General features: G+C 33.3%; 1 protein-coding gene across 4 annotated transcripts in view; it reads right to left on the minus strand.

Annotated features, from left to right (window-relative positions):
• CSMD3 (CUB and Sushi multiple domains 3) overlaps positions 1–17,405 on the minus strand; it is a 1,211,731-nt gene that overhangs the window by 1,049,151 nt on the left and 145,175 nt on the right. The window lies entirely within an intron of this gene.

Here is a 17,405-nt window from a genome sequence, read left to right on the forward strand (position 1 = left end):
TAGTGGAATGGAAATCTCTGAATCTTTACAGTTCTTGACAATAAGTGAAGTATATACAGATGGGGCAAGTTCTTGATAAAACTATGAAGTATATACAGATTGGTCCACAGTGTCTATTTCTTTGTCAATATGGAATGAAACATGATATTTAATTAAACTTACCAAAATAATAATCTGTTATAGTTTATAACTAAGTGTTACTTTTGGTTCCAGGTATCATCTCTTATGGCCATAATGTCTGTACAAAATGTTTGTTTGCTTCAGGGACTTCATAATTATCAATAAAGTTCTTATGAATTTTTGTTTATGCAATTACTTAAGGGACTCTAATTAGCATGTATTTTTCAATTAATTTCTGTGTAAGCCTTGTCATTCTTCCATTGTGCCCTCTTTTTAAATGAATTGGTCTGTCTCTAGCATTGACCTTTATCTCAGAGCTGCAACTCTTCAGTGAACTACCTCCCTTAGCCTCTGTGAGGGTTTTAATTTTGCAACTGGAAGAGCTTTGCGTGTGTGTGTGCATGTGCAAAAAGTGTCACTTCTTCCCTTGGTTCAAGCTGAAAATTATTTACCTCATTGGCAACACTGTGATTTCTGGGAAACCCCAGTTAAGGGTGCCATTTCTTAAATTCTTCAGTCCAAATACATTTGCTTATTTCAACAACCCTCTAAAAAATACAAAATAAATATTGGAATATTGTTCCTTTTGACAAAATGGAGATTGAAAGACACCTCCAAGCATTATAGTATACATGGGTATATTCATTATATTTAAAATATATGGTAGAACAGAAAAGATACTAGCTAACATATATGAAATGCTGCTTACATGCCAAGTATTGCTCTGTGCATGTTGTATCATTTGCTTCCCTTCCTTATCTTTAAAATAACCTTGGAGAATCATTATTATATTTCCCACTTCACATTACGAAGAATTTACAGTATCTGAGTGATAAAGCCAGCATTAAAGGTCTTGTCTTTTGACACTCCGTTAGCATATTTGTGATTCTTCTATTACCATATATATCTTACAAAGAAGAAATACATATTTAGAAGATGCATTTTTATTAAAATGTGGCCATCTTGACAAATAAAGCCATCTGAAGCATAATATATGATTATGATTGAAATGTTTGTAACCTATAAGAGGAAATATAAAGATACACTATTTTTGCCCCCAAAATTTATTTACTAAAATAAGTTTGAGGAAAAATATGAAGAATACATTGACTATATATTTTTAGGTAAAGCAAAGTCCATTATGTTGATTAATTATAAAATGCATCTTTTAATCTTCTATTCTTTGTCTTCCTACATACTTGTTTTGAATTATCATCTAAATAAGTCACTCAACATAATATGGTAGGCATAATTCCACTATTTGCTCCAAGATTTCCACTCCTTCCCCATGAGTGCAGGTGGAATTATGGAGGTAATGTAATAGTTGTTCCTTTGATTAGGTAAAGCTATATTACAAAAGGTGATTGAAGAGTCACTCTTACGACTACATTATGCTGTATAAAACTTTTTAGCCAACTAAAGAGGCAGATAAATATAGAGACACATTCCTGCTCTGCTGAAAGAAAGCCATGTTGTGAACGGTCTTTGAGAAAGTCATGGATAGGAACCAAAGGGAGCCTCTAAAAGGTAGGAAAATTTTCCAGTCAATAGCTAGCAAGAAAATAGAGTCAACAATAATACAATTGCAAGAAAATAAACTCTATCAGCAACCGGTATGGTTGAAAGAGGACCCTGAGCCTTAGACATGAATCACAGAGCTGCCAACGCCTGGACTGAAGCCTTTTAAGACCCGAGCTAAGAACCTAGCTGACTGCAGCTCAGATTTCTAACCTACAAAACTACAAGACTGTAAACTTCTGTTGTATTAATCCTCTAAATTGCGGTCGTTTGTTATGCAGCAATATAAAACCAATATACATGAGAATGATCATTTTTTAAAGATTTATTTTAATATCCCTAGGCAAATTAAATGCTATGGTCTATCCACAGGGAAAGGCACAATGTAATATTGTATAAAGCATAGTGAGTGAAGACTTGTGCTTGACAGTTACAACCAAAAGAGCACACTGCCAGAGATCTCTTTGTAACATGTGAAATAAAGTCTTCAACTGAAAGCACAGTGAAAGAACCAAAAATATTGATAAGTGCCTTCAAAGATGACAGGCAGTCAAAGAAATTATTATAAATGCAAACGAATATAAAGAAAACTATTTAGAAGAAAGGTCAATTATTTTTACTACATACTTGGAAATACCATCATTACTGTAATAATTAAATAAAAAGAACAATAACTGATCAACATTTAGTTTTCTGAATAATTCTAAAGTCCCACAACCAGTGCTTTGAGGTCAATTCACATTTCCTGACAAAAGAAAACATCATATCCTTCAAAATGTATTATTAATCACTGTTGCTCAGCTTCTTGCATTCCTTTAAATTTTACATCATCGATTTCCCATTTACTTTAGCCTGTTATTATGACTTTGCAAGAACTAAAATTATACTCCCCCTCAACCTATGACCAAATGAAAAACAGACTTTTGGGAGCTTCTTTTTTCTGGTGTTCTATTAATTAAGATTTTGACAGCAACTTCTCACGCTTGGTAGCATTAAAATTCACTTGAACATATATGATGAAAAGAACATATAAAATCTGAAGAATATTCTAGATAAAATCAACATATGATACTGTGTAAGAAATTATTTTTTTTGGTATATTGAAAACATTTTACAAACTATCTTGTGCTTTGTGATACCAGGTTAATAATTAAAAATCAGTGTTAAAGCTGATAATTATTATTTCAAGTACTGAGAAAATGAAATTTGAGGCTATTATTTTATTCATGCTGAAAACTTTATCTAGCATAGTATAATATATAGCCACATATTAAAATAATTGAGACTGCTTATTATTGCTATTGCAGTATTTGATTTGTACATTTTACTTCATTTTTTCTGATACTAAAAATGATATAGTAAAGAGAATAATTATCTCAATAAGGAAGAATTCATTTCAAGTTTATTTTTTATGATGTACCACAATATTTAGCATCAAATAATAAATATAAAATTATTTTTTATCAGTTTACTAAATTTTGGGAAGGGGGAAATTAAATTCTCATGTTAATTTCTAAACCAAGCGCATAGTGTAACTTTACACCACTATTTTTGCACTATCAATTATAACAACTATTACTATGTATGGCCTTTTAGTGAAAAATAGCAAAATACCTTTTACATATAATTAGAATCTGAAATAATCACTCTATCAAACTTCATTCTTACATACTTATCAAAATGATAAATTATAGCAGTTGATAAGTATAACACATTAAACTATTATATATATATATATATATGAAGGAAATTCATTGTGAAACAGGATTACATAATAAGTTTGATCACTCTATCTCTGGAGAATAAAATAAAGCCCTTTATGCCATCCCATCTTTTTCACATGAAGCACAAAGCTCATGTAGGTCATATATCACTAACTTAAGCAATTTTTCATTCTCAACTTGTTTTTCTTTCTGTGCTACATAAGCAATTTTGTATTTTTGAAATGCTTCAAAAAGTAACTATTTAACCTAAGAAAGTAAATATTTTTAAACAAAGAAATATTCATTAAAATTATAAATATTTCATCTATTTTTAATTATTTAAAATAGGCTATTTTCACTAAACCTTAATTATTTAATGTAAATATGTATGAATATCACAAATTCTAAGTGATTAAATATAGCTCATGTCTTCCTTTTAACACAAACACATTCACTGGAGTTTTAATTCCTTAAAGTAGGAGATGTATTAAACCATTCCTCATTACTAACCAATTTTTTTGTTAGATGGTCTGTATATCAGCTGAGTTTAACAAGCATTTATTAAGTGCTTGGAACATGCGAGGAATATGTTGAAACCGGAGGCAGGTATACAAAATGAGTAAAACATGTTCTATACTTGCAAGCTTCTCACAGCCTACTGTGAGTGAAAAATCCAAAATGATTTTTTATACATGTTGCTAAACGTGTCATATCTGTCAAATGCTATAATTTATCATTTTAATATGCATGTTAGAATTGTTTAATTGAGACAAGGTGTGGACACATCTGAGCATAGAAAGAAAGAGCATTCATCATTGAGTCCAATCCTGGACTCCATCTATGATTTTTTGAAGGTAACCAAGGCCTGTGTAATGTCTGGATAGGTAAGTATGTGAGCCAATAAGTGGTGTGTGCAGGGTGTTCAGAGCAGAAACAAAAAAAAATAGACTGGGTTAAGATTGGGTAATTCAAATAATACAGTATATGTATTAATAAAAGTTTGATATGCATTAATAGTGTTAATTCAATTGTTTTATAAATTGAAGTAAACCCTAGCTAGAAATGAAGCTGGAGGGATAGGTAGTTGCACAGGTTTTGCATGCCACACTAAGCTAAAATGGGGGTGGATAAAATGTTACTGCTTAAGTCTAAAAGCATCTATAGTATTGCTAATCTGTTGAAACTTTCTTGTTAATACAGTAAAAGTGATTTATACTTTCCTGGATAAACTATGTAAAATGACTAGAAAATTAATAAATTATTGTTTATATCTAGCCAAATCTGAATATTCATTGTAAGAGTTTCTTTATTCTGAAGATTATATTTAAATAATAAACTGATTTGTATTATTCTCTAGATTAGGATTTTGAACATTTACAACTGCTTAGAAGGTAGAGAGGTACTCATAATTTAGCTAAAAAGTCACTTGAGGATTAGGCTGTTTCCATGACTAACTAGGTTGACTTTATGGGCCTCTAAAGACAAAAGATTTGAATTTGACCAAAAGACAAAGGTCAAGGTCTTTGCAGGTATGAAATTTCCTTGTATTCTGTTTTTTGAAATATAGTAACTCTCATTTATTCTTAGAAGTATTTAAGAATGAAAATCCATTAAATTTTTATGAACCTAACCTAAATTTATTACTAGCAAACTGTTTAATAAATGGAATTTTATAATATAATCTTATGTTGCTAAAATCCAACTGTTTTGCCAGAAGCATAATTGACTTGATTCTAAATTGTAAGCTCTCCATTAAATTTCATGATACCGCCACTTATTTTTAAAGCTTAGTAGTTGAAAATAACCCCTAAACTTAAAAAAAAAAAAAAAAAACTAAAGTAATTTAATGCTCTTAAGGATAAATTTCTAATAAACATGTTTGACAGAGAACTAAATAGGATGGCAAATAGTAAAACTATCATTTTACATGTCATTATTTTAAAAAGACAAAGATTATATAAGTCATGCATAATATTTGCAAGGGTGTATTTTGCATTTTATGTTACATATTGTTTTAATATACATTCTTGTTTATGCAATGTTCTTTTGTTCTAAATTATATTTTCTCATATCCATTTAAATCTAAGTGGAATCACAGCTAACAGTTCTAAATTAAATTTCTAAAATGTATACAGTTCTCAAATGTAAGACATTTAAATACATTTTTTATAGTAAGTGCTTCGTTAAATTATTGGTCTTTACTATTTCTCATGTAATTTTGTAGGGTGAGATAATCCATGTAAAATAGTTGTGAATGGCACATATAAATAACTTAATAAATGTTTCTTAGTAGTAGTAGTGTTATTAGCCACATTTTTATATTTCTGAGTTAAAATGTGAAAATGATTTATTAGCAAATTTGCTAAATGTGAGCATTTTTTTCTATAATGTTTTAATTACTTAGTAATACACATCAACAATCATAGAATAGTAAGTACCTTGTGTTTGAAGTGGTTTTCAGTGTATATTCTTTATTTGCAAATTCTTCATCCAACAGTGAACTAATATGCCCAGAATACAAAACGAACTCAAACAACACAACAGGAGAAACATGAATAATTTCATTAAAACATGGGCAAAGGACACAAATAGACATTTCTCAAAAGAAGACATACAAACTGCTAACAGGTATAAGAAAAAAATTTCAGCATCACTAATAATCAGAGAAATACAAATGAAAATTCCAATGAGATATCACTTGTCCCAATCAGAATTATTATTGTTAAAAAGACAAATAGTATCAGATGTTGGCAATGATATGGAGAAATGGGAACTCTTACACGCTGTTGGTAGGAATGGGTACTAGTACAGCCACTACAGAAAACAGTATGAAGCTTTCTTAAAAAACTAAAAATAGAATTACCATTCCATAGAAATTCCACTACAGGGTTATCTACCCAAAGAAAAAGAAATCAATATATCAAAGGAATTCCTGCGCTCACATGGTTACTGCAGCAGTATTCACAATAGCAAATATATGGAATTAACCAATGTATCCATCAACAGATGAACAGATAAAGAAAATATACACAATGGAATACTATTTGACCATAAAAAAGAATTAAGTCATGCCATTTGCAGCAACATCGATGGAAGTGGAGGTCATTATCTTAAGTGAAATAAGCCAAGCACAAATAGACAAATATTGCATCTTTTCACTTATACGTGGGATCTAAGATATTTGATCAAATGAGGTAGATGGTGGGAAGATAGAAAACAGAAACTTGGAAGGGTGAATGGGGAAGAGGGGGAGGATGAAGAGAAGTGGGTTAAAGGGTACAAACTCAAGTTAGATAAAAGGAATAAATTCAATGTTTGATAACCGAGTAGGATGAATATAGTTAACAAAGTTGTATTGTATCCAGATGATGGCCACCCTAAATATCTGACTCAATCACTACATATTATATACAAGTTGCAAGATTTCACATGTACCTCATGAATTTGTACAAATAAAAAAATAAAGAAAACCCAAAACTATACAAAAGGACTATATTTTACTGATTATATAACTGTTCCTGATAATTATAATGTCCAACTGAGACATGCCGAAATTATTTAGCTCATCCCAGATCTTAAGATACTCATTATAAATGATATATTAAATAATATATACACATAATTACATATACATATACATTCCTCTAAATGCTTGAACTATATTACCACATTTCCACAATAAATGATTCCTAAGATGGTAAGATATTCCATCGTAGGTTCCCATATACTCTTTCACCTATAAAAAGTGACTACGCATCTTTCAAAGAAAAATTTAAAAGGATTCTATATTACAAAATAACTTTTATCAGAAACTAGAATGCATTTAGAGTATTGTTTGGCAGGTCTAGAAAGACTTAAGAGCACTCCCCACCCTTTGTTCCACAGAACACACATCTCATCAATTGCACCTTGATCAAATCTTGACAAATGGTTATATGACTATTAAACTTAGTATAGGTTAATATTTTTTCAACTTTATTGTTTCTCAGAAGAACTTTTTACTCATTTGGCTCTTTATAACAATAAAACATATAAAACCAAAGTTCTGTGAAACAAACTTTGGGAAATTCAAGTGTATGATAGAAATTCAGAAATTCAAGTGTATGGCAGACATAATGAGGAAGACGAGAGATATATGCAACTAGATATTCATTAGAAATTTTTTCTGCAGAAATTTAATAGTTCACAGATTCGACTGCAAGAGGTTTCAGAGTAAAGGGTCTCCAATACATAATTAAAGGCCCTTAAACTCTAGCAATATTTTAAGAAACAGGAATATCAACTTCCACAGTTGTAGAGTAAATGGGCTAAAGAAGGCTAAAACAAGCTTTGAAAATGGAGAAATTCACCTGTGAAGATCCCAGACTGACTTGTACTTTAATCAATTGTTTATTCCACATTGGAGATATTGAGTAGAACTTCATGATAGTTCTATGCCACTAATGGAAAAAATGTGGCATATGCATAGCTTTTATAGTCAAGAGGTCACCCATTCCTTTGGATATAATTTGATCCAATTAAAAATTCAGATATATTTTATACATGGTATTATATAGGGAATGAACAGAACCCTGAATGAAAGAATAAAATAATTAGTTTTTAGGAGTTAGGGCAAAGCTATCTCATGAATTTTAGTCCTTTTACTACAATTAATGCTGGAATTCAAGATAATTGGAAAATATAAATATCAAAATGGTTTGTAAAATAAATGTGTTTAATACATATATCAATAATAAAGATTTTCTTTAATTCTTTTGAGTAGCTTTTTAAAATTAACAATTTAATAAAATTTTTAGCACCTGATATGGTTTGGCTCTGTGTCCCCACCCAAATCATAGGTGAACTCCTATTCACATTTGCTTCAAAGAGAATAAAATACCTAGGAATCCAGCTTACAAGGGATGTGAAGGACCTCTTCAAGGAGAACTACAAACCACTGCTCAATGAACTAAAAGAGGACACAAACAACTTGAAGAACATTCTATGCTCATGGATAGGAAGAAACAATATCATGAAAATGGCCATACTGCCCAAGGTAATTTATAGATTCAATGCCATCCCCATCAAGATACCAATGACTTTCTTCACAGAATTGGAAAAAACTACATTAAACTTCATATGGAACCAAAAAAGAGCCCGCATCACCAAGTCGATCCTAAGCCAAAAGAACAAAGTTGGAGGCATCACACTACCTGACTTCAAACTGTACTACAAGGCTACAGTAACCAAAACAGCATGGTACTGGTACCAAAACAGAAATATAGACCAATGGAACAGAACAGAGCCTTCAGAAATAATACCACACATCTACAACCATCTGATCTTTGACAAACCTGACAAAAAAGAGAAATGGGGAAAGGATTCCCTATTTAATAAATGGTGCTGGGAAAACTGGCTAGCCATATGTAGAAAGCTGAAACTGGATCCCTTCCTTATACAAAAATTCATTCAAGATCGATTGAAGACTTAAATGTTAGACCTAAAACCATAAAAACCCTAGAAGAAAACCTAGGCAATACCATTCAGGACATAGGCATGGGCATGGACTTCATGTCTAAAACACCAAAAGCAATGGCAACAAAAGCCAAAATTGACAAATAGGATCTCATTAAACTAAAGAGCTTCTGCACAGCAAAAGAAACTACCATCAGAGAGAACAGGCAACCTACAAAATGGGAGAAAATTTTTGCAATCTACTCATCTGACAAAAGCTAATATCCAGAATCTACAAAGAACTGAAACAAATTTATAAGAAAAAAACAAAAAACCCCATCAAAAAGTGGGCAAAGGATATGAACAGACACTTCTCAAAAGAAGACATTTATGCAGCCAACAGACACATGAAAAAATGCTCATCATCACTGGCCATCAAAGAAATGCAAATCAAAACCACAATGAGATACCATCTCACACCAGTTAGAATGGCGATCATTAAAAAGTCAGGAAACAACAGGTGCTGGAGAGGATGTGGAGAAATAGGAACACTTTTACACTGTTGGTGGGAGTGTAAACTAGTTCAACCATTGTGTAAGATAGTGTGGTGATTCCTCAGGGATCTAGAACTAGAAATACCGTTTGACCCAGCCACCCCATTACTGGGTATACACCCAAAGAATTATAAGTCATGCCGCTATAAAGAACATGCACATGTATGTTTATTGTGGCACTTTTCACAATAGCAAAGACTTGGAAGCAACCCAAATGTCCAACAATGATAGACTGGATTAAGAAAATGTGGCACGTATACACCATGGAATACTATGCAGCCATAAAAAAGGATGCGTTCATGTCCTTTGTAGGGACATGGATGAAGCTGGAAACCATCACTCTCAGCAAACTATCACAAGGACAAAAAACCAAACACCGCATGTTCTCACTAATAGGTGGGAACTGAACAATGAGAACACTTGGACACAGGAAGGGGAACATCACACATTGGGGACTGTTGTGGGGTGGGGGGAGGGGGGAGGGACAGCATTAGGAGATATACCTAATGTAAATGATGTGTTAATGGATTGCAGCACACCAACATGGCACATGTATACATATGTAACAAACCTGCATGTTGTGCACATGTACCCTAGAACTTAAAGTATAATAATAAAAAAAAAAAAAACTAGTGGCATTTTGCACCTGCCCTGGAGATTGTGGAACTTTGCACTTCAGAGGGATGTTTTAGGGTATCTGGTAGAAGAAATTTCTAAGCAGCAAATCATCCAAGAGGTGACTTGGGTGCTGTTAAAAGTACTGTTTTAAAACGGAAACAGAGCAAAAAAGTTCAGAAAATTTGCAGCCTGATGATGCAGTAGAAAACAAAAACCCATTTTTTAAGGGGAGAAATTCAAGCTGGCTGCAGAAATTTGCATAAGTAACAAGGCACTTAATGTTAATCCCCAAGACAATGGGGAAAATGTTTCCAGGGTATGTCATAGGTCTTTATGGCAGCCCCTCCCATTACAGACCTGGAAGCCTAGGGGAAAAAAATGGTTTCTTGGACTGGGCCCAGGGTCCTCATGCTGTGTGCAGCCTAAGGACTTGTTGCTCTGCGTCCCAGCTGCTCCAGCTGTTGCTAAAACGGGCAAGGTACAGCTCGGGCCATGGTTTCAGAGGGTGCAAAGCCCCAAACCTTGGCAGCTTACACGTTATGTTGAGCCTGCGGGTGAACAGAAGCCAAGAATTAAGGTTTGGGGACATCCATCTATATTTCAGAAGATGTATGGAAACGCCTGGATGCCCAGGCAAAAGTTTGCTGTAGGGGTGGGGCCCTCATGGATAACTTAGGCTAGGGCAATGTGGAAGGGAAATGTGGGGTTGGAGCCCTCACACAGAGTCCCTACTGGGCCACCACTTAGTGAGCTGTGAGAAGAGGGCCACCATCCTCCAGACCACAGCATGGTAGATCCACCTATAGCTTGTACCATGTGCCTGGAAAAGCTGCAGACACTCAATGCCAGCCAGTGAAAGCAGCCAGGAGTGGTGCTATACCCTGCAAAGCCACAGGGTCAGAGCTGCCCAAGACTATGGGAACCTGCCTCTTTCATCAGCTTGACCTGGATGTGAGACATGGAGTCAAACGAGATCATTTTGGAACTTTCAAATTTGACTGCCCCGCTGGATTTCAGACTTGCATAGGCCCTGTAACCCCTTTGTTTTGAACAATTTCTCCCATTTGGAATGGCTGTATTTTTTCAATACCTGTACCCCCATTGTATCTAGGAAATAACTAGCTTGCTTTTGATTTTATGGACTCATAGGTGCAAAGGACTTACCTTGTTTCAGATGTGACTTCGGACCGTGGTCTTCTGGGTTAATGCTGAAATGAGTTAAGATTTTGGTGGATGCTTGGGAAGGCAGGATTGATTTTGAAATATGAGGACGTGAGATTCAGAGGGGCAAAGGGCAGAATGATATGGTTTGTCTCTGTGTCTTCACCCAAATCTCATCTTGAATTGTACTCCCATAATTCCCATGTATTGTGGGAGGAACCCAGTGGGAGATAATTTAAATCATGGGAGCAGTTTCCCCCTACTGTTCTTGTGGTAGTGAATAAGCTTATGAGATTTGATGGTTTTATCAGGGGTTTCTTCTTTTGTAACTTCATTTTTCTCTTGCCAGCACCACGTAAGAAGTGTGTTTCGCCTTCTGCCATGATTCTGAGGCCTCCCCAGCCATGTAGAACAACTGTAAGTCCAATTAAACCTCCTTTTTTTCCCAGTATTGGGGATGTCTTTATCAGCAGCATTAAAATGGACTAATACAGACCTATTCAATTGCATCTAAAATATTTTATTGAAAGAATATCTAACATGGAACATATTTCCACAAATCTGGAACTATTTTCATTCTACTTATAGATTTGAAAACATATTGAAGTAGAGAGTAGAATGATTGTTACCAGAGGCTGGGAAGGGTAGTAGGGAAGGAGGAATAAACAGGGGTTGGTTCATGGGTAAAAATGTAGTTAGACAGAAGGAATAAGATTTAATGTTCAATAGCATAATAGGGATAATACCGTTAACAATAATTTATTGTATACAAATTCTAAAATAACTAGTGAAGTGAATTTGCAATGTTTCCAACACAAAGAGAAGATAAATGTTTGAGGTGAGAGATATCCCAATTACTCTTATTTGATCATTATACCTTGTATGATTGTATGAAAATACCACATATACCCTATAAATATGTATAATTATTATTATAAAAATAAAAATAAAACAAATTTTGTTTAAAACATTTTCTTGATTATCTAACTTCACATTTTAAGTTAGTTTCCTTTGTCTAACGCTAAACATTTTGAATACATTAAAAAAATAAAACCTCAGCTCTAATAAAATTAGCAGGATGATGTACTATAGGGTCCCCTTGTTATCTGTGACTTTGCTTTTTGTGGTTTCAGTTACCATTGATAACCAAGATCAGAAAATATTAATTTAAAAATTCCAGAAATAAACAATTCATAGGTTTAAACTACAGGCCACTCTAAGTAGCATGATAAAATCTATGAGCACTCTATCCTGTTCTGCCCCACCCATCCCTTTGCCAAGCTGTATATGCTACCTGCCTATTAGATACTTATTTGTGGTCTCAGTTATCAGATTGAGAAAACATACTACTGTATATATGGTTTGGTACTATCCACAATTTCAGGCATCCACTGGAGGTCTTGGAGTGTATCCCTCACAGATAAAGGACAATGAGACTATTCTACTGTCAATGAGTATTTAAGAAATATAGCCCACCCTGATTTAGTGGATCTCACTTGTAGTGTTTTCTGATATCTAACAGAATTTCAGTGAACTATTACATTGTATTATACGTTGATTAATCTTTTGTATTTGGGATAAACTATCAGGTATAGCTAATACAGAGACATATTTCTACTTAGAAACATTCATAATGATGTTTTATATTTTAACTGAATTATTTTCCTGTCTTATAAATTGGTAGCAATTGCCTAGAGCTAAATAAAATATAAGAATAAGTAAAAGTAACAGGTTTTTGAAACTTGAGAAGCAAAAGAAATCTTAGAAAATGTGAAGAATGTAATAGCGGTCATGATTAAATATTTTTGTAATTTGACAAAATAAAAGTATACTTTACATTTCTAAATAAAGCATAAAGTTTTTACATTTTGAAAATCATAATTTCAATATAAAAATTTCAAATGTATAGAATGATTCCAAGCACACAGAATTGCTAAATTATTAATATATTGATTTTTTTGCTATTAATGGATATTATATGGAATTTAAGATGAAATATTTGCCTAAAGAATATAAATTTAAGTATCAAGGGATCTAGAAAATTAATTTTAATCAATATTTTAAATTGGTCTGCACTCTAGTGTGAAAGTAGACTATATAACTCATTCTGGATAATTTAGCAATACTAAAGGAAAAGGTGAGAACTGGTTCATGGACCAGTGTGCTTTGGTAAACAACTTCTTACTTGTCCACGAGGAAGTATAGAAATCAAGAGTAAGCATTTAAGCACTTTTAAGCAAATTGACATCAGTGCAACATTTCCTCCATTAGCTTTTATTTTACAAAAGTATTTGTGTGCAATTACAGATACCTATTGGTCTTTCACCATAGACAGTTTGAAAAATGTAGAGAGTGAATAAGTAGAACTTCTCCTACTTTACCTTCTCCTCTGCAAGTTAAATCAATTTCAATATGCTAAATTGTCTTGAAAGATCTCATAGTAGTTACAACACATTACCTTAACTGAGAATAATGTGTTTGTTTATTAGCTTGATGACCTTTACTCACCTAATAATGATTTTTAAAGAAATATATTTGTAACATTAAGTCATTAATCACATTCAGCTACACACACACACACACACACACACACACAGAGAAAGAGAGAGAGAAAGAAAAAAAGAAGGAAGGAAGGAAGCAGGGAGGGAGGGAGGGAGGGAAAGAAAGAGAGAGAGACAGAACGTGTGATTACTTCAATAGCTCTTGCTAAAAGAACAGACCATAAAAACCAATAGCCTTTTTAAAAAAGCATATTAACTCCATTATAGAAATTTGTACAAATATACTGTATGTCCCGATAGAATTGAAATGCTTATACATAAAGTACTCTTTTAATCACCATCATGATATTATCAATATTGTAATTCATATGTATAGACTGTTTATTATGTTAGAGCCTATTCTAGGCACTCTATATTATTTTATTCCTCACAACACTAGGAAGTAGGGAGAATTATTATCTCAATTTTACAGATGAAGACAATGAGGTTTAGATACATTAGGTATCTTCTCCAGAATAATTCTCTTTGCAGTATACCAGTTGAACAAATATCTTTCTTAGCTTTTATTATACACCAGATTAGTTTGGTCTGGTTTAGTCCTCTTTCCAGGGAGAGAAAGAATTTACAATCTCAGTAGGCATAAGAATCAGTGAGTCTCTTATTATAATGCATATTCCAGGGCTCCACGGCAGAGTTTGACTCAGAATATGTAAGTGGGGCCAAGAATTCTAGATTTTAATACAGTCTCCGGATAAAGCTGATGCATGTGGTTCAGTGTTGACAATTTGAGACACACAGATCAACGAATAACATTAGTAATAAATACAGGTCTCAAATACTAATACACAAGGACAAAGTCATAGAAAGATTTTTAAAAATAGTAAATGATTATATAGAGGAAGATGAAATAAAAAGAAATGCGATTTAGACATTAGTATTATCTTGAAAAATATTTTTAAAAATACAGGTAAGAGACCAGGAGCAGTGGCTCATGCTTGTAATCCCAGTGCTTTGAGAGACAGAGGCAGGAAAATCACTAGAAGCCAGGGGTTTAGGACAAGCCAGGGCAATACAGTGAGACTCCTATCTCAAAAATATAAAAATTAAATTTTAAAATACAGGCATAATACTTGAGAAGATGTCCAGGTTAGTAGATCTATTTTACTGTATCATACACAGGGAAAGAGTTGTAATTTGAGGTAATTGCAGAACAAAAAACTGGATCCAAATGCAGGGGAGTGGGAGACAGATTTTGTAATTCCAAGATAAGATTTCTGAGCTTCACAATATGCCAGTTGGCCCTGGCAGTATCATTGGCTCCAGTTAAATATAGAAATGCTAGCAGCTACTCCCTCTGGATCATGTTACATAGACTTAAGCTTGAAATCATAGGCCAAATAATGCCCCTCTACCTCCCCAAAAATACATCTCTGGAACTTGCACACATGTCATGTTACATGGCCAAAAAGCCTTTGAAGATATGATTAAGGTTAAGGACTTTATGATGGGGAGATTAGCATTCATTATCCAGATGGGCCCAAGCCAATCACAGGGACGTTAAAAGCTGAGAAATTTCTTCACCTAGAGTATAAGATGTGTGGAGGGAGAAAGTAGCAGACAGATGCATCAGAGGGGAAATCAAAGATTCCAAGGTGAGGAGGATTCTTTTTACCAGTTGCTGGCTCTAAGGTATGAGGCCTCTACATGGAGAGGAGAGAAAGCCTCAGGATCTATGGGCAGACCCCAGCTGACAGCCAGAAGGAAACAGGTATCATGGCCCTACAAACTTGAAGAACTAGATCTTGCTAACAACCAGAATACTCCAGGAAGTAGATTTTTCCCAAAACCTTTGGATACAAACCAAGCCCACTGAAATTTTTATTTTAGCCTTGTGGGACTCCAAGCAGAGAAATCAGCAAAGAACACCAGGACTTTTCACTTATAAAACTGAGAGAATTTTTTAAATTCTTTTAAGATGTTAAATTGAAAACTAACATTCATTGAACAAGATACTCATTGTGAATCAATACCTGAAGATTTTGCAGCATGATAACCAATCCTTCAGTACTATCTGAATGTCAAGCATCCTATATTTTAAGTCAGCACATGCCAAACATACATTTAAATGTCAAAAATATATGAATCTATTTTCCCTTAAGTGAAATAGATGGACAGAAATTTAATGTGGTATATGTAGAAACAATTGGGAGCTATGAAAATATTTTTTAGTATGAATTCATGAAACCTGACAGCCAAACCAAAAAACATGCCAACCTCATAATTCACAAGTACATTTTCAATATACTTAGTACTTCCTGAAAGCTTAAACTAATCTAAAAATATATTTATATTTTGATGAACAGAATACAGGTTTTCTATTAAGAGCCCTTAGTACAAAATAATTGCATTACTAACTTCTTCAGTATTGCCAAAATTATACCTTAAAATTAAACCTTTGTGGTTATAGTATTTTAAACTATGAATTAAGTTGCCAAGATAAAAAATATTCAACTATTGTGAGAGCTCCTTAGAAAAATAATGATTATTACTATCACCGTGGAGGAAATTAAGTCTTGGAATTTATCCTCTCTTGCTAGACAAAAGACAGTTCAAAAAAGTATTAGGTAGAAAATAATGTTCAAAACTGCTGCTATCCGACATTATTCAGGATATAAAACAGAGAAAGGATTTTTACTAAATTATTAGCCCGAGGATTTTTTTTCTAGTGAGAAATACTGTACTAGAATTAGTGTTTAGTTTAAAACATTCCCCTACATGCAAAATGTTAACATTTATACTGAAACAATTCTATTTAATACGTGATCGTTTTCTTTAAACACATTATATTTTGAATTATTATATGGTTTAGAAATTAATTGCCCTTGCTATGGTATTTATGTATCTCTTTATGATAATATTAGACCTGATGTGATAAATTCTGTAATATAGTCCTGGGGAGATGAATTGAAATCTGACACACTATCCCTATGGGGAAGAAAAGGACTCTTTCCTAAATTAGATGGAAATTTTATTGTCAAATCACATAGACAAGAAACGATAAGTCCATGATTTCTATCTGAAACCTTCAAGAACAAATTATTTTTACCATCAGAATTATTTTTGCTATCACATTTTTTAAAAAGCAAAACATGTAGATTCTGTGCCTTTAAACACTCTGAGTAGAGCCTGGGCACCATCCCATTATCAAACGGTATTTTCCTAGTGATATATATGAGTATCCACACTAAGTGTGATAAATAAAGATCATAAATGTCCTCTATTCATTTGGCATCTGGTTTTGATGCCAACTGAGTTTGTACCAAACTTCTAGGAAAAAGAAAAAACACAACCTTCAGTTTTGAGAAATATTTAGTTGTCCTCTTCCTAGTTTAAGGGATTATTGATCTTATTCCTGGAAAGGCTGTTTCAGGAGTAGATGTCAACTCTTGTCTCTTTCTGAAGTTTTTCTCTTGACTCTAACTTTCAGAGAAGACAGATTACTAGTTTACTTTCTGGTAGAGTGGCACAGCACAAGGGACTCTAGGGTAGGGTCTGTGATGCCTGACACACAAATCAGGTCTAGAGTCCTATTACTTTCACATTTAATTCCGTTTTGTTAATTCGTAACCCTGTAGCAATTTAATGGTCTCACCTAGTGATATAAAATATTAAAGCCCACTTAAGTATAGCATTTTACTACAGATTAATGATTAATAACAAGATAAATTTCAGGACAAGATTTGAGATAACGTGATGTGTTATAGCTCTCTTGATGTTGATTCTTCTTTCCTACTTGA

This window comes from Pongo abelii, chromosome 7, assembly GCF_028885655.2.
Source record: "Pongo abelii isolate AG06213 chromosome 7, NHGRI_mPonAbe1-v2.0_pri, whole genome shotgun sequence".
NCBI lineage: Eukaryota > Metazoa > Chordata > Mammalia > Primates > Hominidae > Pongo > Pongo abelii.